The following is a 21756-nucleotide window of genomic DNA, read 5'->3' as shown; positions in this document are numbered from 1 at the left end:
TTCATATAAATATAAATTATTAAACAGTAAAATCTTCTTCTGTAATTTGCTACCGTGGCTATTCGTTTGTCTGTCCAGGATTTTAAATCACCTGTAGCTCGCAAACCGTTTCACCTATTGACTTGAACTCTGGTACACATATAGAACGTCACGTCTACTATCCGCTTTATGGGTGATGATTGTATTACTCTTTTTATCCATCCATCCATCCATCCATTTTCCAACCCGCTGAATCCGAACACAGGGTCACGGGGGTCTGCTGGAGCCAATCCCAGCCAACACAGGGCAGAAGGCAGGAAACAATCCTGGGTTTTTATCTTTATTTTATTTTATTGTAGAATCAACTCCTATCTGCGCACACCAGGGCGGCCGTGGGCGGATGCGTATGGTGTATTCACTCCATGTTATCGTGCATTGCGCTGTCACTGGTATTTTGATAAAAGAATTTGAACAACATATAAGAAGCGTATAAATTATTAAACAGTAAAACATTAACATTTAAGAAGTAAAGTTACATTAAGTACTACTGCAGTGCCTCCGGGTATACCTCATTTTTTGTTTGCCCATTACATGCTTAAATGTATACATTTTTTGGTGTACCTACCCGAGAACACGCGACATATAACCGAGCGTGGGAGAAGCATGGATTTTAAACACGCGTTGAGTTCATCTGCTGGTCTCCCTCGTGGAATAACTGGTAATGTTTGACTAAAATCTACAGCGAGTAAAACGACATTACCTCCTATTTTTTTTTTACGATCTCTGAGATCTTGCTTTTTTCGGTTCAAGGCTTCATAAGCTCTTTTATGTTCTATGGTGTACTTATCCCAAACCATCATCTTTGAATGTTGCAAGACTTTCGCCTTGTATGTAGATCGGGGTAATTACATTCATTGCTTTCCTAGTCTGAATCACAATCTGATTGTATGGGTGGTTACCTGGCACTGTAGGGTTGCCACCCGTCCTTTAAAATACGGAATCGTCCCGCATTTGAGAATGAAATTGCGCGTCCCGTTTTGAATCAATACGGGACGGGATTTGTCCCGTAATTTTTTTATCATTTTTTTTAAAGCAGCGTCTCATGCAAATCATCCCACACGCATTTTATGAAGATGCCTCCTTTCCTACTTTTGATTGGGTAATACTTGATGTCATCGTTAGTTTGATTGGTCTTTTTAACTGTCCAGTGAGGAGGGCGGGTCTTTTAAGTAGAGTCTGCAAACTGTTGGCACTGAGATGTGGCACCCGCTGCAGTATGCGTCCCTTATTTTTTTGTATTAAAAGTGGTAATCCTACCTGGCAGGTAACACTTATGTTTGGTCATGAAGTCGTCTAAAATCCGCCATGTGCCCTCTTTTAATTGCGAGAAGCAGATATATATAGCAAAATTCTCGCGCTTCGTTGCGGCGAAGTACTGCTTTTAATTTTTTAAGAAGAAAAGAAAACCTTTTTAAACGGATCGAAAATATACCAATAACAATTTGTTAAGGATCTGTTTTTTTGTGAACCTCGCTTTTCACAGCTGTCGCGCTACGGCGTGTGTTTCGTTTATTTGACAGTATGTAGATCGTGGTAATTACATTCATGGCATTCGTTTTCTGAATCACAATCTGACTGTATGGGTGGTTACCTGCCAGGTTACGCTTGTGGTTGGTCAGGAAGTCGCCTTACATCCGCCACGTGCCCTCTTTCTGTTCTCAGAAGCTGATCATAGAATGGTTTTAATAGTTTACTTTCAAATAATGCAAAGAGTATGCGACACGTGTTTCTCCCTAATTCTGGGCTCATCAGGCATACACACTCACTGCATCCCCTCTCGGGAATCGAATCTCTATCGTCAGCGCCAGAGTTGAAGTCCCTAACGTTGTGGTCAGCAAGTCGGCTAACATCCGCCATGTGCCGTCTTTCAGTTGCGAGAAGCAGATCATAGAATGGTTGAAACTGTTGCCCCTAACGTTGCGCCACGGCGTGTGGTTCGTTTATACCTCGTTTCTTCTCATTAAACTTTTATCTCGCGAATATGTTATTGCAATCTGCAGCGGGAGCGTTTCTATAAACTTAATTTAAACTTACGTTTTACACCGTGCTTTGTTTCCCTTATGAACATGCTTGTATGCTTCACTCGCTCCCTTCTCAATTGTTTAATGAATTTTTTGCTCTTCGCTGTTTGCGGCTCTTCCTTCATTTCTCCCTACTGCGTTCTTTTATCTCGCGAATATGTTATTGCAATCCTTAACGGGAGCGTTTCAATAAACTTAATTTAAACTTACGTTTTACACGGTGCTTTGTTTCCCTTATGAAGATGTTTGTATGCTTCACTCGCTCCCTTCTCAATTGTTTAATGAATTTTTTGTTCTTCGCTGTTTGCGGATCTTACTTCATTTCTCCCTACTGCATTCACAGTCTTTTCACGTGATTACGTGGGAGGCGTGATGACGTGACACTCAACTCCGCCTCCCACGGCCATCAAGCTGCCGTCTATTACAGTATATTGTCAAAAAAGAGGTTCCAGTTATGACCATTACGCGTTGAATTTCGAAATGAAACCTGCCTAACTTTTGAAAGAAAGCTATAAGGAATCAGCCTGCCAAATTTTAGCCTTCCACCTACATGGGAAGTTGGACAATTAGTGATGAGTCAGTCAGTCAGTCAGTCAGTCAGTCAGTGAGTCAGTGTGGGCTTTGCCTTTTATTAATTAGTATAGATTATCTTCGTGGACCTGGTCTGTTTACACAATTCATTATGGTGTGTGTATCATGTGTTCCTAATGCAGTACACTGTTGTACTGCAACAGACGAGCACAGTGTGTGCTTTTTTTTTTTTGCTCACTTGCAATTACTCTGTCCTGGGTATGATGTTAATCAGCATCCAGCCCTGCAAGTAGGACCTTTAACCTGCAGGGAAAAACCTGGGCTTTGGTGGCAGAATTGGCACTCCAGCCACCATAAAAAACCTCACACTGTTCCATTCCATCTGAACTAGTGTGGTTCGAAGGTGTCGCCCGTTGCATGGCTGCACTCGGGTCCTAATCTGGGATCCCGAGTTGGTTTATCATGTGGTGGGTGGGCAATGTGCTGTATCAGTGTCTGCTCCTAACCTCTCCTATCTCCTCACCAACAAAATATGTAAAGCTTTACCGATCATATCACTATGCATCAACTCAAAATCAGGCATCAATAGCTGAGCTGCAATGCACATATATATAACAAAACCTGTCCTCTAAAATTAGTAGTTATTACTTTTTTTATGTTTGAAGAAACAAACATTAAATTCTAACTATATATTTAAGTCTGTTAGTCCCTGTGGAGGCTTACCAGTACGTATGCGAATTCGGTAACGTCTCTCTTCACAGGGGACTTTCTCTTGAGTTATTGCAGCGGTGTTAGCCTCTGCAGAAGGTGATGGAGGTAAGGTACACGGGCTCTGTACTTGTTCTGTTTGAGGTGATGGTAAGTACTCTGGACAAATGACAGGAGCAGTAGCCGAGGAATCAACAAGCAGTGTGGGAGGGGAGTATTAGCACCAAACCCTGGCTAGTAATACGGGAAAACGCAGAATCTTTATAAAATAAAAACACCTATTTATAATGAACAGAAAGCAAGCTCAGTGGAGCACCAAAGGCATAAATGAGTTGCCTGAAATGCAAGGAAACTCAAGCAAAGAAAGTCCCAATAAAGAATCCAGAAAGCGAAGTCGATAACAGAGCATAAAGTAAAAAAATCCAATAAATAACAGAAAGTAGAGCAAAATCTCAAAGAAATGCTTGTCACTTCCCAAGCACATTTGAATGAACTACAAGTACAGAACCCCTGTGTTTGTAGTTTTAGGTCTGAAGGTGGTCCTTGGCAGTGCTGACATGTGGCCTGACCTCTTGGGGAACCGCCCACAACACACATGGTACATATCACAAGACTCATAAACACATACAAACTAAGTAGTCAACAGTATTAACATAAACAAAAGATTCAAACTGAACAAAAAAGATGTAAAACAAGAATTTGAATGCCAGCTTGCCAATAATTACTGTGCTTCCTGGAAGAAGGAACCACATTACTAATTATTTTTATGTTACTCTCTAAACCAAGGAAAAAATGTATATTAACACTGTGCCATTTCAAAATTAAAATCTAACGTACTAATTAAAAATAAAGATGAATTTAAAACTCAAATACTTACAAACATGAAGTCCATAAACATTAAAATGATTGCTAGCATAGCAGCCATCAGATGAGAGCACTTACTGATCAGGAGGGGCCATTCACCTGCAATGTTTATTTTGCAAAATAATAAATACAGTATGTCCACGTTTCTGTGTATTTGATGTCTCAGTACTCTTTACACTATCAAAAAGGTACATAATGATCAAAAAGAAAACATTTACTATTTTAATTAACTGTATTTGTGACAGACGGGCATCAGCAAGAGTGAAAGGGAAGGTCTACAGGACGGTAGTGAGGCCAGATATGTTATATGGGTTAGAGACGGTGGCACTGACCAGAAATCAGGAGACAGAGCTGGAGGTGGCAGAGTTAAAGATGCTAAGATTTGCATTGGGTGTGATGAGGATGGATAGGATTAGAAACAAATACATTAGAGGGTCAGCTCAGGTTGGACGGTCAGAGAGGTGAGATTGCGTTGGTTTAGACATGTGCAGAGGAGAGATGCTGAGTATATTGGGAGAAGGATGTTAAGGATAGAGCTGCCAGTCAAGAGAAAAAGAGGAAGGCCTAAGAGAAGGTTTATGGATGTGGTGAGAGAGGACATGCAGGTGATGGGTGTAACGGAACAAGATGCAGAGGACAGAAAGAAATGGAAGAAGATGATCCTCTGCGGCAACCCCTAATGGGAGCAGCCGAGAGAAGAAGAAGATTCACTAACAATTAAGATAAAGATTCAATTACCTTAAAAACTTCTCTATTTTTACAGGAGCATTAAAGAGATGTGATAAAAAAGCAAAATGCATTCCAGAATACGGTGATACATTTCATTTGATGGGATATTAAAGACTTTCTTGCTTCTGGAAAAGTACAGTAATTTCTCAAGTGCTCTTTTATCAAGTGGCTTTACATCACATGGAACAAAATTATTAATGTAGTTATATGTTTAATTACAACTTCAAGTTAGAAAAAGTTGGGATGATATGAAAAAAACAAATAAAACCATAAAGCATTGATTAGTAAATTATAGTAAATGATATTTGAACTGAAAACAATTTAACAACCCATTGTTTTACATCATAATTAAAGGGTTTTATCATTTTTTTCAAAAATGAATACTTATATTGATTTTGAAACTTGCAACATACTGTGAAAAAAAGTCTGGACAGTGTAGAATTTGCCACACTGTAACATCACCATTCTTTCTCATAACAATTAATACATTTTTAGGTACTGAAAACACCAATTTATTAAATGTTTCAGGTGTAATTTTGTCCCATTCTTCTTGCAAACAAGTCTTAAGGTGTGCAACAGCTTGTGGTCTTCAATTTTTCAGTTTGCATTTTAAAATGTGTCACACTTTTTGGTGATCTTCAGGCCCTGTTTGCTCCTAATGGACTAGGCCAGGGGTGGGCAAATTCATTCCTGGAGGGCCGCAGTGGCTGCAGGTTTTTGTTCCAACCCAATTGCTTAATAAGAAGCACTTATTGCTCTAGAAACACTTCTGCTTCATTTTAGTTATCTCCCTCGTTAAGATTTTGAACCCTTATTGTTTATTTAAGTCTTAAACAGCTGTATTCTTGGTTTTTAATTGCTCCTTATTAGCAATAAGATGCAAATGACAAAAGAAACCAGCAGTTATCCATTTTGCTTGTTACCCTTTACACCTGTGTGTATTTATCGTGCACTATTTGGTTTAATTAAATACTTGGAAGGAAAGAGAAGAGAAAAAAGTGAAGGATTGAGAATTACCCATCCGTTTTACACTTCAAAGTATTTGGATGATATCCTTAGAATGGAAAAAAAAAATCTAGGATCTGAGAATGACTTGACATAGCAGAGTTAAAGCACTAACAAGCCATGAAATGCAATTAATGGCAAGGATTGTTTTCTAATTAAGCAACTGGGTTGGAACAAAAACCCGCAGCCACTGTGGCCCTCCAGGAATGAATTTGCCCACCCCTGGACTAGGCCTTTCCTGGATGTAGCTTTTATAGCAAGGCCAGATTTCAAACACTTGTTGAACATCCCGTTTCATCATTATTTTATATTTTTTAAGTAATTATTAGCCATAAATTGCCCCATTCCAACTCTTTTTTGACTATGTTGCAGGCCCTCAATGATAAGAACGAGTGTTTATGAAAAAAATGAGCAGACCAGAATGCTAAATATCTTATCTTAATACTGTTTGTGATGGATTACAAATCAAAGTGAATACTGAAATCAATGCTTTCTGTTTTTTTTTCTTTTTGCATTTTCCACACTGTCTCAGCTATTTCCAAGTTGTATAATCCTCCTGGATGCATTGCACAGTTCACTTTGCTCCAGCTTTCTTAAATGAAATTCTCTTCATTAAAAATATTCTTTCAATGTAAAACTCAAAATCTTTATTTTTTCTACATAACTATAAAGGTGACTTCAGTACAATCCTGAAGTAAAACAAACTATTATGTAATGTTATAAAATAACATACATCTCTGGTACAGATATAACAGTGTTGTAAAAATCTATTTTCTCTAAGTCTACCTGAAAACGGTGTGCAAATGCAGTGACATCCAGGCAGTGACACAGATCAGGGACCCACACTCCCTTCCTTGGACCTTTTGTGAAATGGAATGCCTGCCCTTGAAGACATTTATGACCTTTACATTTTATATGTTCAAAAAAATAGGCATAATGCAAATGACAAAATTCCTGTTAAGTAAATAACTGTATTGTGATAACTAGAGCATAAACTGTAATGAGTTCACTGCTTTGTTACTAGAATATGCATGTAGAACACAGTAATGTGCTACTAAGTAAAGGTTAACATAATGCATTACTCAAAACTCTGTTTACTTCTTCGAACACTCTAAAATTGTGCCCCAGTCAGCATTGATGGAGAGCACATGTTGCTTCAAATTTCTTACCTTGATCAGTGTGATAGGTACAGTATTTAGGTTCATAGGCTCATTACAGTCCAGGGGCCTCATGTATAGTGTGTACACACAAAAATATTGCATATGCTGGTTTTCACACTCACATTGCGATGTATAAAAACTAAACTTGGCGTAAAGCCATGCACATTGTCACGCCAGAATCCCAACTTGCGTATGCACGTTTCTGCTCAGTTATGAAAACTGGCACCACCCAGCGTCAAAGCAGTGCTTCTGCTCTTGTGTGATTTACCTTTCCTTTTTAGATTCAAATCCATCACGCAGGCTTTATCAAATACGTTGAAATTAACCACATATTGTTTATAAATTGAAGGCACCTGATTGTAATCAGCCTGTAACAATATAAAGGTAAACAGAATGGCCAAGCTATTCCAAATACCACAGCTACTTTAGTGTGCACTGAGAGTATTTTAACCCACTGTATCTGAGTGCAGAATCACAGCTCTAAAGCAGTTGATTGGAAAGCTCTATGGCAGGTTGCATCGAGAACGCAGAGGATTATTGGGATACATCTTCCAGCCCTGGAGGATACTTATAGCACACGCTGCCTCAGGAAAGCCACAAGTATCTGCATGGATTAAACTCAGCCATGCACAGTCTTTTTGAACTTCTTCAATCTGGCAAATGATTCAGAACCTTTCCTGCACGGACCTCGAGGTTCAGAAACAGTTTCATCTTAAGAGCTATAAACACACTCAATCAGTCCATCAAGTGCTCCCGGTAGAACTGTTTGTACTTAGAATTACAGTTACCTCACTGTACACTTGCACTACAGCTGTAACATAACTGCACAACATGAGCCACTTTATGAACCATTTACACTATCTGCACAATATATATACATGTATATTGTACTTATGCTTTCATACTGCATATTTTTCATTTTTTTGTTGTATTATTATTATCATTATTTTATAGGAAAATAAGTTTATGGAGGATTTGCATACTGAATTTCATTATACCATACAATGTCAATAAAGGAATTCAATTCAATTCAATAGAAGAGAGCACATATTTAACGATGATGCTGACTGGTTTCTAAGTCAATTTAGATTTCCAAGAGTTATCCTCTTGGAGCTCTATGCTCTTAGAATACTAGAATGTATACTTGATATTATTTTTATGATGAAGTACATTAAAGTATGCATATTATATATAAATTGTTAACTTCATGCAAATAATGTATACTATTAATAATTAAACATGTGGGGCACGGTGGCGCAGTGGTAGCGATGAGCTGGCATCCCATCCAGGGATTGTTCCTGCCTCACGCTTGATGCTTGCTGGGACTGGCATGACCCTGGGTGGATAGATGGATAGAATAATTAAACACGTATTACGAAGATTCTTCAATGTTCCTTAAAAGTTTTGGAGAATTGGCATTCTAAGCTTACATCTGGTTTGACATTTATTACACAGCTTATATTGTGGTGATTGGTTAAGTGGAGAGTTTGACAGAGACAGTAATGCTGTAATAAATTATTTCATCAAGGGTCTCGCATGTCCCAGCAAGCATTTGCTTAAGGGCAGGAACAATCCCTGGATGGGGCGCCAGCTCATCGCTACCACTGCGCCACCATGCCCCCATGTTTAATACATGTTTTAATGCATTTCATCATGAAAATTATATCATAGTATATCATATCATTCTAAAATGTTCATTTAGCTGCAGTATCATGAATATAATGTATTCTATGTGGAGATCGGTGCCTGCATGCTCCTTTTGGCATAAGAGAATGCTTGTTTAAGAAGCCCATAGTAATTCACACACATAGAACACATAGAATATGTAGCATTTAATGTGCTACGTTAGTTATGGTGGGATCAGAGAAACTGTAGTAAATTTAACATTGATTTTAAGATGAAGTTTACGATGTTCTACTTTAATGACAAAGTAAACTACAAGATTAAAGTGGAAATTTCGAGATGAAAGTCGACATTTTAACCTTTTTTCTTCAATGTGTCCCTATTTTTTTCATTTCTCTGTACCCTAATATGTTTCCGTATGACACTCAGACAGTGGGGTACAACTCGCTTGTTCATGGAAACTTTGATATCTGACCACTTCTTTTATATTTCAGACACTGTGCAACTTTCTGAACTTGAACTTTCGAGTGTCTCCACCACTCTGAACCAGTCGTTCAACTTCCTTTTGTTGTTTATAAAACTGCTTAAGCCAACAACAACAACAACATTTATTTATATAGCACATTTTCATACAAAAAGTAGCTCAAAGTGCTTTACATAATGAAGAAAAGAAAAATAAAAGACAAAATAAGAAATTAAAATAAGACAACATTAGTTAACATAGAAAAGGAGTAAGGTCCGATGGCCAGGGTGGACAGAAAAAAAAAACTCCAGAAAGCTGGAGAAAAAAAATAAAATCTGTAGGGGTTCCAGGCCACGAGACCGCCCAGGCCCCTCTGGGCATTCTACCTAACATAAATGAAATAGTCCTCTTTGTAGTTAGGGTTCTCACGGAGTCACTTGATGCTGATGGTCATACAAACTTCTGGCTTTTAATCCATCCATCATTGTTGGAACATCATGGTGCTTTGAGTAGATGGTGGTGGCTTGCGCCACCACCAAAAGGACACCGGAAAAGGAAATAGAAGAGAGAGTAGGGGTTAGTACAGATTTTAGAGCCACCATGGATAGTTATTATAATAACTGGATATACAGGGTATCAGGATTCAGTTTACAGTGAAGTTATGAGAAGGCCATGTTAAAGTAATGTGTTTTCAGCAGTGCTCCACTGTACTAGCCTGGCGAATTCCTATTGGCAGGCTATTCCAGATTTTAGGTGCATAACAGCAGAAGGCCGCCTCACCACTTCTTTTAAGTTTTGCTCTTGGAATTCTAAGGAGACACTCATTTGAGGATCTGAGGTTACGATTTGGAATATAGGGTGTCAGACATTCCGATATACAGTAATCCCTTCTCCATCGCGGGGGTTGCGTTCCAGAGCCACCCGCGAAATAAGAAAATCCGCGAAGTAGAAACCATATGTTTACATGGTTATTTTTATATTGTCATGCTTGGGTCACAGATTTGCGCAGAAACACAGGAGGTTGTAGAGAGACAGGAACGTTATTCAAACACTGCAAACAAACATTTGTCTCTTTTTCAAAAGTTTAAACTGTGCTCCATGACAAGACAGAGATGACAGTTCCGTCTCACAATTAAAAGAATGCAAACATATCTTCCTCTTCAAAGGAGTGTGCGTCAGGAGCAGATCATGTCACAGAGATAGAGAAAAGCAAACAAATCAATAGGGCTGTTTGGCTTTTAAGTATGCGAAGCACCGCGGCACAAAGCTGTTGAAGGCGGCAGCTCACACCCCCTCCGTCAGGAGCAGGGAGAGAGAGAGAGAGAGAGAGAGAGAGAGAGAGACAGAGTTTGTTTTTCAGTCAAAAATCAATACATGCCCTTCGAGCTTTTAAGTATGCGAAGCACCGTGCAGCATGTCGTTTCAGGAAGCAGCTGCATAAAAGATAGCAACGTGAAGATAATCTTTCAGCATTTTTAGACGAGCGTCCGTATCGTCTAGGTGTGCGAACAGCCCCCCTGCTCAATCCCCCTACGTCAGGATCAGAGAAAGTCAGCGCAAGACAGAGAGAAAAGTAAGCTGGGTAGCCTCTCAGCCATCTGCCAATAGCGTCCCTTGTATGAAATCAACTGGGCAAACCAACTGAGGAAGCATGTACCAGAAATTAAAAGAGCCATTGTCCGCAGAAATCCGCGAACCAGCAAAAAATCCGCGATATATATTTAAATATGCTTACATATAAAATCCGCAATGGAGTGAAGCCGCGAAAGGCAAAGCACGATATAGCGAGGGATTACTGTATAAAATGGAGCGAGATTATTCAAGGTTTTATAAACCATAAGCAGAATTTTAAAGTCAATCCTGAATGACACAAGTAACCAATGCAGTGACATCAAAACTGGAGAGATGTGCTCGGATTTTCTTTTCCTGGTTAGGATTCTTGCAGCTGCATTCTGCACTAGTTGCAAACAATTTATGTCTTTTTTGGGTAGTCCTGAGAGGAGTGCGTTACAGTAATCTAGTCGACTGAAAACAAACACGTGAAGTAATTTCTCAGCATCTTTCAATGATATAAGAGGTCTAACTTTTGCTATGTTTCTTAAGTGAAAAAATGCTGTCCTAATGATATGATTAATATGCAATTTAAAATTTAGATTACAGTCAACAGTTACCCCTAAGCTTTTTACCTCTGTTTTGACTTTTAATCCCAATGCATCCAGTTTATTTCTAATAGCCTCTATGTATCCATTATTGCCAATCACTAAGATTTCAGTTTTCTCTTTATTTAACTTGAGAAAGTTACTATTCATCCATTCTGAGATACAAGTTAGACATTGTGTTAGTGAATCAAGAGAATCGGGGTCATCAGGTGCAATTGATAAATACAGCTGTGTATCATCAGCATAGCTGTGGTAGCTCAAGTTGTGCCCTGAGATAATCTGACCTAATGGAAGCATGTAGATTGAGAAGAGCAACGGACCCAGCATAGAGCCTTGTGGAATACCATATAGGATATCATGTGTCTTTGAGTTGTAATTACCACAACTAACAAAGAATTTTCTCCCTGCCAGGTAGGATTCAAACCAATTTAAGATGCTGTCAGAGAGGCCCACCCATTGACTAAGGCGATTTCTAAGAATATTATGATCAATGGTGTCAAATGCAGCACTCAGATCTAAGAGGATGAGAACAGATAAATGGCCTCTGTCTGCATTTACGGAGAAATTTATGGAGCAGAAGTGCGTGGAAGTTAGCTTACACGTAGTTTTGTGCATCTGAATTTTTTTTGTGCGTACACGCATTTCCACTTTTGTCTGTATGTCATTTTTTAGTGTGAATTCTATGCATGGAGTTATAAAATGAGGCCCCAGAACTGTACATAAGACAACCAACCTGATGTTGAACTCACTGAAACATGCTGTCACAGTTTAGGAGCTGTCCCATTCACAGAGTGGGGGGAAATGTTAGATTCATGACTGGTGGGCTATGCTTAGCCACAACAAAACAGAGCTGAGGCAATTAGCTTTTAAGGATATCCTACACCCTGGAGACACCACCTCATGAATTTACAATTAGACTCTCTTTATCATCTCTGCCAACTTTAACTTCCTGGCACCTTTCTCCCTATCTCTTTGGACTAACATCCTGCTGCTACACTCTGGCATTATGTATCCAGAACTCTCTCCATGATTTGTTTCCTTAAATCCTCCTCCTCCCCCTGTACCTTCCTTCTCTTTCATCACTTTCCCTTATCCAACAAAGGTGTCTTATAACTGCGTCTATTGCTGTTTGCCTCCTGTTGCAAATTTCCTGGCCTTACTTCTCCTTCAGTGTTGAAATCTTCATTCTACAATATAACTCTTTCAGCTCTACTGTTCAAAATTGACCCCCTGGTGTGCAGTTAGTCAAGGGTCGATTGAGTGGTGGTCTGTGATTGTGGTTTCTCTTTTTCCAGATTATTTTACTTCTTTTTTCTTTCCTTTGCTGTGGGCTCCTCTCTATCTATTTGTGAATGTTTGCGTGTATATACACATAATTTATATATAAATATATATATTGTCAAATGTGTGAGTCTGGAGAGTGGCTCAAAGGGGAGAGTTTCACTGAACACAGTGGGGCTGAAAAAAAAGGGCAGCATTTCCATCCCTTAGTATGTTCCTGCTTCTGTTTCAAGGCCAGAAGAAGCCCAACCTATGAAGAATGATATTACATCTGGCCCTCTCAGTCTCAACCACTCCATTAATTCATCATTATTTGACCAAGGAATGTTGAAGGAAGCACACCTGTTGGGAGTGGAAGCTGTTTTTAGGAAGGAAGAGACACTCCTTCCATTTTGCCTTTTGGCAATTATATTCCTCTTAAGTTTCCAATCTTCTTGCTGACTAGATGGGGATTCCTGCCTGGAAACCCAGCACTTCTTAAGTTTTACTGTCTGATTTTTTTTACGGTGTATGTAAATAAAACCATAAGCTGTTTTTTTTTTTGTTCACCAATCACCCAACACTGGCTGAATTGATTTTCATGAATGTGTGTTGCCATTGGTCCAACTTAAAATACAAGCTATATGGTGTATTGGGTAGAGGGGTTATAATGTTGGGGGACAACTCAAAAACCAGTACTGATGTGAGGACAGCAACTCCCATTTGGTAACAAGAGTGTTCTGTGGCCTATAGGAGGATACCATTATAAACATGCACAAAGTTTTGTTCTGGCCAAAGTGGGATTCTAACTAAAACTGCAGGTCCAACATTTTCTTCTCAAGTAATTTGGATAAAAAGTTTGTTCTCATGCTGAATTGCAGCCTTTGTCTAGCAGTACATAATTTTTCTAATCGCAGGTTCTGTTAAGTCATGTTGAATTTCTAACAGACAGTTTTGTCCATCTATTTTTATCTAGTCCCTCTTATGAGAAAAATATGGGTCTTAAAAGGGTGCATGGTATTGCCAAACCCTTAAGGACCAACACTTCTTTCTTTCAAACCCTAAAACATCTTTTAAAACTATAAAACACCGTTTTTAGGGAGTCTTAAGGTTTTGAAATGGCATATGAAATAAAGTTTAGGATCAGATTTGTGAAACTTTACACTATTTCTCTCATCACTACCTATTATCTTGTGATTTTGCTTCATACATAACAACAAAGCAAGATCCAGGGTGCTGGACAAGGACAGCGACCTCCTGCTCTGTGTTGATAATTGGACTGTGTATATGTGACAATAACTCTCAAATTAACTGGTGATGCATTTTTGGTCAAATAAAAACCTTACATTTTTTTTCAGACAAGCAACACTATTATGTACCTGCATGTGCAATAGAAATAAGCCACGATTAAACAGAATGCTGGGTTGCTGTTCAAAATTTGGTAGAAAGGATAACCTTAGTGACTTCTACTGTTCCTTGATCGTAGACATTTGTCCAAGTCAATTTTATGATCAGGCAGTTATAATTTTAGGATTTGATGCTAATACAGTGTTGTGATTTGAATTGTGGCAATTTAAAATAAACATTAAATGAATCAACTTTGAATCATATTTATAACATTATCACATATTGCCACTGGTGCTGTCTTCTGCAATAATACAGAGACCTGCAGCAATGTCTGTAAACCACAATGCCCTCCCTATACCCCTACTAAAGATGCTTCTGGAAAAGTCTATTCGGGAGTTCTGGAGAGGAGGGTCCATTGGATAGTTGGACCTTGGATTCGGGAGGAACAGTGTGGTTTTTGTCCTGGTCGTGGAACAGTGGACCAGCTCTACACCCTTAGCAGGGTCCTGGAGGGTGCATGGGAGTTCGCCCAACCAGTCTACATGTGTTTTGTGGACTTGGAAAAGGCGTTCGACCGTGTCCCTCGGGGAATCCTGTGGGGGGTGCTCCGGGAGTATGGGGTACTGGACTCCCTGATAAGGGCTGTTCTGTCCCTGTACAACCGGTGTCAGAGCTTGGTCCGCATTGCCGGCAGTAAGTCAAACCCATTTCCAGTGAGAGTTGGACTCCTCCAGGGCTGCCCTTTGTCACCGATTCTGTTCAACTTTTATGGACAGAATTTCTAGACGCAGCCAGGGTGTTGAGGGGGTCCGGTTTGGTGGACTCAGGATTGGGTCACTGCTTTTTGCAGATGATGTTGTCCTGTTTGCTTTATCAGGCCGTGATCTTCAGCTCTCTCTGGATGAGTTTGCAGCTGAGTGTGAAGCGGCTGGGATGGGAATCAGCACCTCCAAATCCGAGACCATGGTCCTCAGCCAGAAAAGGGTGGGGTGCCCTCTCAAGGTTGGGAGCAAGATCCTGCCTCAAGTGGGGGAGTTCAAGTATCTCGGGGTCTTGTTCACGAGTGAGGTAAGAATGGAGCGTGAGATCGACAGGCGGATCGGTGAGGCAGTGATGCGGGCTCTGCATTGGTCTGTCGTGGTGAAAAAGGAGCAGAGCCGTAAGGCAAAGCTCTCAATTTACCAGTCGATCTGCGCTCCTACCCTCACCTATGGTCATGAGCTATGGGTAGTGACCGAAAGAACGAAATCGAGAATACAAGCGGCTGAAATGAGTTTCCTCCGCAGGGTGTTTGGGCTCTCCCTTAAAGATAGGGTGAGAAGCTCAGTCATTCGGGAAGAGCTCCGAGTAGAGCCGCTGCTCCTCCGCATTGAAAGGTGTCAGATGAGGTGGCTCGGGCATCTGATCAGAATGCCTCCTGGACGCCTCCCTGGTGAGGTGTTCCGGGCACGTCTAACCGGGAGGAGGCCCAGGGGAAGACCCAGGACACGCTGGAGGGACTATGTCTCTCGGCTGGCCTGGGAACGCCTCGGGATTCTCCCGGAAGAGCTAGAAGAAGTGGCCGGGGAGAGGGAAGTCTGGGCATCTCTGCTCAAGCTGCTGCCCCCGCGACCAGACCTCGGAGAAGCGGAAGAGTATGGATATATATATATATAGGTTTTTAAATTTAAAATTTAAATAGGTCTATAGGTTTATGGAGTCATTATTGTACAGAGTTGTAAAGTTAAAGTCTTACTTGCATGAATAATTCAAAGTTTAGGTATGTATTTCTAATATCTGAAACCACATTAAAGTCTAAAGAGGTTCCTTATAACTGGATGAGATGATTTCACTGTCAGGATTTTTAAGTACAACGTTATTTTTAAGGAAACACCTAATGAATATAAGGTGAGCAATTGTTAGGAAAGCCACCAGAGGTCACACTTTCCCTTCAATTTAGTGTGCCATGGGTCTCAAGTCATTTACCGTTTTTCTCCATTGTTCAGATACAATGTCGCTAAATGCAGTCAAACACAGCAAATGCAGTGACATAGTTATGACAACTTCAAATGCATTCACTGAACTCTGCATGATCTCTGATTCACTTCATAGAATTCTCTTCGCTTTTCACAAACTAGCACAAGGAAAACACAACTTGCTAAATATTTAATATAAATGAGTGCGCAGAGTACAGGTTTCACCTGAGAGTTACTGAATAATTTACATTTCTTTCATGCACTTCTTAAGGTACAGAAATTTGTTGCAGCTGTGTAGTCTCATTTACACTCTGTGAGAATGCAAAAGTCCAAATCTGTTGATTTGCATTCCAGTATTAAGTCACACATAAAGGGGCTCACCAGGTCAGTCTCTTTGATCAAATGCGATTCATGAAAATGCGAGGTGGAAAAGCTGGATGGGGTCTTCAAAGACAAACTAGATGCATTTCAAATTAAATAAAAGCAACAATTGTTTATACTGTAATTAACCATGGGCTGACATTGAGCAAAGCAGGTGTGAGGGTTAAGCCTAATCTGAGCAGATCAACAATTTCATCAATTACTGTATATGCATCTTCAAGTGGGAAAACTGGTAAGTACTACTGCTACCAAAGAGCGATGAAACAGTTACTTTATGGTCTGCTACATACTTTAAATGATGTACATACATTCTATTTTTATAACATTTAATTACAGTGGAATATATCTGATTTCTTTACACCACAGAGTAGATAGAAGACAATATGCTGGTGGCTGAAAGTTACAGTCGAACAGGAGACTACTATTGTGTGGAGACTGGCCCTGACACAGACAGGCGGACACCGTAGGTACAAAACCCAACACACGTTTATTATACATTTTCATAATGACACAGCACACAACCCACTTTCACCCCCAAAGTCCAGGCCTATCTACAATGCCTCTCTTCAGGTTCCCCTTCACTCATCTCCTCCCAAGCTCTGTCTCACTTCCTCCCGACTCCAGCCATCGAATGGAGGGAGGCGGCTCCTTTTATATCCACCTGGATGTGCTCCAGGTACCTCCCAATGAGCGCCTGCTGGCACTCCCTGGTGTGGCGGAAGTGCTGGCTTTGCACCCGGAAGCACTCTGGGTGTCCTTGGTCTCCTTTCCCCCAGCACTTCCGGGTGTGGTGGAAGTGCTGAGGGCCAGGGTTCCTTAGGCATTGGGGCGCCCCCTGGCGGTGACCACGGGCCCCTATAGGGTTGAGCTTCCAAGCTCCTTTCCCGTATTCCCCATTGCCACCAGGGCGGTCGCCCCCTCGTGGTCTGGAAGAGGCATAAGCCCTCCTTTGGTCCTTCCGGGTGTCCCGGCTGGGTACAGCCCCCAGCCACTCGCCACAGTAGTGGTTCTGGACAACAATGCCCTCTGCCTGAAAGACATTAAAGAGAAAATCATTCAAGACAATGATATCTTTTAAAGTATCAGCACTGTAAGCTTGGCTTCTATTGTCCAGCTTTTAAAAAGTAATTTGGTTACAGTGAAGCAGGTCTATAAGGAACCATTTGAACAGAACAGTGCCAGAGCTGTGGTATGAATATGTTTCTGTACGCCTGCACTTCATAAAGTTAAGTCATGTAGTATTAGACTTTGTGGACATTTGAATCAGCCTAATGTACTCATTTGGTCTGATATACATTACTGTATGTACTCCATAATTTGATGTAGTATTCCATAAACTGTATTGCATTCATGCTTATGGTATGCATTGTGACATCACTTTACTGTATTGAACTGCATGTACTCCTTCTTCTTTTCCAGAGGATGATGGATATGGAAATGATTGTGTTTTTGTGGATGAAGTAGGATTTAATGTGACCAAGAAAAGGAGGCATGCTTAACATTTCATTGGTTACAGAGCTACAATAGAAGTCCCAGGACAATGTGGTTCAGCAATAGAACAAAATGGAGTCATGGTATGGTTGGGGCCTATAGTGCAACTCATCTTCTGGGGTTCTTTTGTTGAGCTTGCAGAGCAATTAATGGCGAGGAAAGCAATGAAGGGGAAACAATTGGCCAACTTTGTCATCATATGGGATAATGTGACATTCCATCATAGTGCAGTAGTTCAGAAGTGGTTCCAAGCCTGTCCAAGAATATCAATGGTGTACCTTCCACCATACTAACCATTCTTCAATGCAATCGAGGAGTCTTTTCTAGCATAGTGCTGGAAGGTTTATGACAATACTCTAAATGATCAGATCACACTTATTGAGGCCATGGATTCAACCTGTGATGACATCACTGAAGAGGCATGACAATTAAGATATGGCGTAGGCTGAATAAACATCACTGTTTATCAAAGATTCTGTTGATTTTTTTTTATTTTTATTTTTTGTTGTCTATGGTAAGTAATTGAATAGCAGAGATAAAGATGGTAAGATTTGCACTGGGTGTGATGAGGATGGATAGGATTAGAAATGAGTACATTAGAGGGTCAGCTCAAATTGGACGGTTGGGAGACAAAGTCAGAGAGGCGAGATTGCGTTGGTTTGGACATGTGCAGAGGAGAGATGCTGGGTATATTGGGAGAAGGATGATAAGGATAGAGCTGCCAGGGAAGAGGAAAAGAGGAAGGCCTAAGAGAAGGTTTATGAATGTGGTGAGGGAGGACATGTAGGTGATGGGTGTAACAGAGCAAGATGCAGAGGACAGAAAGATATGGAAGAGGATGATCCGCTGTGGCAACCCCTAACGGGAGTAGCTGAAAGATGAAGAAGTTGCAAATATCTTCTAGTTCTTTTCAAAGCATTTAAGATTTCTATATGAATATGAACACAATAATATTGCTTCATTGGTTTCCTGTGTCCATTAAGACTGATATTGAAATACTCTTATACTGTATAAGGTTCTGAACAGTCTTGCTCCTTCTTATGTGTTAAAGTGTCTGTCTCCTTAAATTCTCAATTGTAACCTTAAATTCTCAAACACTGGTTTAATTATTATCCTGACAGCAAACATATGACAAACCGGCATCCCAACTGGTATTGACTCTCCTCCCATACCTGGCCAGGAGGCCATGATAATGGATGGTCAGGAAGGGAGTGACAACATCTCCTTTCCTTTCCAGGATCCAGATGTGAAAGGACATTACAGCAACTACTGCACATCGGAGCTGACGTCCTAACAGCCTCGGAACAAAATCCAGGATGAACTTGAGAACCGGGCAGGTCAGTTTAGTGCAAGGCTGTTCAATTACAAATTCAGTTTGGCGCAGATTTTCAAACCAATAAATTTAGCTTTACCAGACATTTTCATTGGCCAGTAAGCAGCGGGTAATAATACATTTTAAACCAACACAAATGCATTGAAAAGGAAACAATGTTTATTCATTGATTCCCTTTTAAATTTGGTCACTGACACCGGCACATCAAAAAAATCTATGACTGAACAGAATCTGGGGTAGTAGCAATACTGTAGTTTGCATTTTTGAAATAATTTTGTTTTTCTCACATCTGAGCCAGGCACCTCACAAAGTGCATTTAATGGAATAGAAAAGAACTATCAATGCCATGAAAGCTATCGGTGTACAAACCCATAACAAGTGATAACAGTAACTAATACCCATGAATACAACCTCTACTGCACACTGAGGAAACAGAGATTTGTTTTTAATCACCACATGTGTGATTAGACATAGCTTTGTTACACAACCCACTTTATGTTAATATGTGGCTACAGTTACCCTGCTGACCTTTTTAATGGGAGAAGTGACATTTTCTGTTCTGCATAAGAGCAGTGACTTTTGGCTTTGTATTAAGTTTATGTGTGAAAAGCTCGATTCACATGAGTATGTTGATCCAAACATACTGAGCACAATAATTGCTATTTCTTAACGTTATGGAACTGATGTGCATTGACATCAGTCCTAATCTTTGCAGGCTCAGTAGTGCAAAGCCCCTGTGCCATGGTTATCATCACATCTGTCATCACATCTCCGATTTATGCCAGGGATGAAATGCATTTCTGGAGCAGTTGAAAATGTAGCATTCGGCCTGTGTTCATGCAGTCACAAAAAGGTTTAATTTGACTTGGAATGTGAGTATCTGTTCCACAAGTTCAATTAATGTTTTATCTCTGCTTTGTAATCCCACATTTAGGTCATTCAGGTGTTTGAATATGTCACTCAGAAAGCAGACATCGACTTTAAAGTTGTTGTCCAGTATGCGATTACAGTGTGTTTTTGCCTTTTTTGACTTGCTGCTGAGGAGGAAATTTGTGAAGGATCTCCTTTCTGAGATCAATGGAATGCTCCAGTGCGTTGCCTTTGGATATGCACCTAACATTATTGTGCAAAAGCAGGTGCTCAGCAGACATTTCTGACAGCAGAATTCGGAATAAGCGGTGTTGGTGTAATGCTTGATGTGGAGGGAATAAAATTAATTGTAGCCATCATGCTGTCCATTGTAGTTTTGTGCTCTCTACTTAATTTTGTGCACAACCCCGTCTGATGCACAATGCAGTGTAAGGATATCATCTGAGGTGGAAGAGTGGACCAACGTGCTGCCAAACCACTCAATTTTCCTGCCATGGATAGAGCCCCATCTGTCATAAGTAGTAGTAGTAGTAGTAGTAGTAGAGCTTTATTGTCATCCTAACAATATACTTACAGTACACAGTGGGACGAAATATCGTCCTCCAGAGTAAAAAGGTGCAGATATATATATATATATATAACTAAAAAACATACAGTATTACGTAGTATTATTTATTCCAGAGAGTGTGTGGATTAAAGAGTCCAGTGTGGAGGAGGGCAGCATGGTGTTCAGGAGCCGGACTGCTTGGGGAAAGAAACTATTGCACAATCTCGCAGACCTGCTCCTGATGCTGCAGAGTCGTCTTCCAGATGGAAGAGGAGTAAACAGTTGGTGGGAGGGGTGGTGGGGGTCAGCCATGATGCTAGTGGCTTTATGAAGGCAGCGTGAGGTGTAGATCTCCTGCAGGCTGGGTAGAGAGCTGCCAATGATGCACTCAGCAGTCCGCACAATCCTCTGAAGGGCTTTGCGGTCGGAGGCATGGCCGTTTCCATACCAGACTGTAATACAGCTGGTCAGGACGCTCTCTATGGTGCCTCTGTAGAAGGTGGTAAGTATGGGTTTAGGGAGGTGCACCTTCTTCAGTCGTCGCAGGAAGTAAAGACGCTGCTGGGCTCTTTTTGTTAGATAGTTGGTGTTTTTGGTCCAGGACAGGTCCTCTGTGATATGAACACCTAGGAACTTGGTGCTCTTCACTCTCTCTACTGTGACGCCATCAATGTTGAGTGGGAGATGGACAGCCTTTGTCTTCCTGAAGTCAACAATCAACTCTTTTGTCTTTTCAACATTAAGAGACAGATTATTGTCTTTACACCAAAGTGCCAACCGTTCCACCTCTTCTCTGTACGCCGCATCATCGTCGTTCTCAATGAGTCCCACTACTGTAGTGTCATCAGCGAACTTGATAATGTGGTTTGTGTCAGAGTTGGAGGTGCAATCATGGGTCAACAGCGTGAAGAGTAGCGGGCTCAACACACAACCCTGGGGGGCACCTGTGCTCAGTGTGATGGTGTTAGATCTTTTATTCCCAATCTGTACTGTTTGAGGTCTTTCAGTGAGAAAGTCCAGAATCCAGTTGCAGGTGGAGGTGTTGAGTCCGAGCAGATCCAGCTTACTGATCAGCTGCCTGGGAATGATAGTATTGAATGCTGAGCTGAAATCAATGAACAGCATTCTTACATGTGCATTGCGGTGATCCAGATGTGACAGGATCAGGTGGAATACCATTGAAATTGCATCGTCAGTTGATCGATTTGATTGATATGCAAACTGTACAGGGTCCAGTTTCGGGGGCAGCTGATTCTTTATGTGACTCAAA

The sequence above is a fragment of the Erpetoichthys calabaricus genome, chromosome 3 (assembly GCF_900747795.2).
Source record: "Erpetoichthys calabaricus chromosome 3, fErpCal1.3, whole genome shotgun sequence".
Taxonomy (NCBI): Eukaryota; Metazoa; Chordata; class Cladistia; order Polypteriformes; family Polypteridae; genus Erpetoichthys; species Erpetoichthys calabaricus.
This window is presented reverse-complemented; position numbering follows the sequence as displayed.